Below are 2,386 nucleotides of genomic sequence, written 5' to 3'. Positions count from 1 at the left end.
CAATCATGTCAGAAGGCAAAGTGCTGTCAACACTACACATAGCTGGAGCAGGAAAGTGGAATGCTACACACTTTTAAACAACCAGATCTCACAATAAGTCACCGACTCACTATCAAAAGAACAGAATCAAGAGGATGGTGCTAACTCATTCAGGAAGGATTCACCCCCATAATCCGATCACCTCCCACCAGCTGTACCCCCACCTCCAACATTGCGGATTACAGTTCCACCTGAGATTTGGGCAGGGTCACAGATCTAAACCCTATTAATTGTCCTTTCCTATTTCAAAAGTCAAATGCAAATAATGCTTTCTAAAGAATACTTTGAATTACTAAACCCCTAGCATGAGAATATTTTGCATCAGATTGTGATTGTGTCTTCATCAAAGTTGAGTGCACTATTTCAATAATACCCATAATATGATAAAACATAAAATGATAAAGGAATTATAAATGTGGCATTTGTGTGCAATCTGTTTTAACATGGATAGCTTTGGGTGTTTAAAAATACGTTACAGTTATGTGATACAGAATAATATGTAACATAACATTTAATACTATTATTCATGGGTTATTTTTAGTTGCTAAGGTAATTCAGGGGCTTTTTAAAAACACCAGGACTTAATTGCAATATTCATCAAATACTCCTTCTAAAGAAGAAAAAAAGACTTTACTGCCTATTGCTGACTGAACCAGTGGAAGGTGGTTATTACACTCCTTAATAATAATGTAAAAAATGCTACAGGTATTGGTTAATTAGAAATGCTACAGCAAATGAAAGTCACTTGTCATTGTTTGATGGTTGTTGATATAATGAGCTCTGTATTGCTATATGGGCAGCATTTTAAAATATAAAGAATATTTTTGTGCCACTGCAGATAGTTTGTTTCACTGAATGAGAATTGTGGATTTTTTTTCATCATTTTATTCTAATTGCTATGCTAGACTGTTAATAATAAGAATTGGCTTTAACCTGATCTTTGTAAAACTAGGTAACCTATCTAATTTAGATTTCAAGTTGTATAGGAATAAAACTATGGAAACTTGAATACTTGAACCTAGAATACAATTATGGAACCATGGATTGATTAAAGGTCTGGAGTTGAATAAGCATACTATTAACATAAAGTATAGCTATATTTATATGTATAAAGTAGCAACATTTGATGATACTTTCTTAGAAAGCCCACGCTTACCAAGTTCCTGATGTCTGCCTATCTATGTAGGTTCCAAATTACTAACTTGGTGATGATCACTTCATTAAATTGGTGTCCAGCAAATTCCAGTAAATATTGTAAGAAATATTAGGTAAAAATGCGATTACTCATCTTATGGTATTTTTTTCCCTAGTGTATCCTTTGGCTGCTCTGGTTAGTTTACATGAATAGAATAGATTGAAGTTATCAAACTTCACAGAATATCCTAGCAATACAAAGCTTAGTCGCACAAGTCGCTAAATAAAAAGTTAAAATCTGGATTGAATGTTTCAAATAACTCAGCTATGCATGTGTACCACATTTAACTAAACATTGATGTGTCAGCCCATTAGGTGAGTCATTTATTGTTTTGAAAAGACCAGATGATGAACTCTACACTGAAGCTTTTATTTTTTTTGACTGAAATTAGTATATCAGTTACAACCTGACATGGCCCTAAAACACAACATTGACAGTCTTCAGTGGGGCAATTGGGAAGCTGTTGAAAGTGCGAGAGATCAAAAAGAAAGATCAAAAGCAATTTTACAGCATCTTATTTCTTTTCATGAGAGTTCAGCTTAGAACATTAATCAAATAGTCTGTATGAGACCTTTATCATATGAAATTTGCTACCAGACATTAACAGATACATTAAATAGAACAGCTTGACTGGAAATATTTGTATAATGAACATTCAATTCTGCTTTGGAATGATATTAAGAAAAACATCTATAAAATATATATTTGCTCTCAAATTGATAGAGATTAGAAAATAATAGGGAGCATCACAAGAGTAGATTTAATCATGTCTGTTAACTTGCTATCTGAATTTTGAAAGACTGGGATTTTCTCCTTTATTTCTTGAAACATATTCTGCATCATCCAATTAAAAATATGATATAGTAGATAGTTCTCAAAAGCAATCTAAAATCTATAAAACTGTAAGCATTTAGAATGTAGAAAAATTTGTCCAAAAGAATTTAATATCATAAAATCAAATCTTCTGAGCCAAAACAGATGAATTATGCTCTGACAGTGATATTTATTGAATTGTGCTAAAATATATTTCAAAATACTGTAATTGTTTCTTACTTCTTCTCAGTAAATGCAGATGGCAACAGTGCACTTATAAATGGTTTCCAAGAAGAGATATTGGAGCAGTCTTCTCTGAAATCTATTCTTTGCTGATAG

Source organism: Cebus imitator, unplaced genomic scaffold (genome assembly GCF_001604975.1).
Source record: "Cebus imitator isolate Cc_AM_T3 unplaced genomic scaffold, Cebus_imitator-1.0 Scaffold569, whole genome shotgun sequence".
Lineage (NCBI taxonomy): Eukaryota > Metazoa > Chordata > Mammalia > Primates > Cebidae > Cebus > Cebus imitator.
This window is presented reverse-complemented; position numbering follows the sequence as displayed.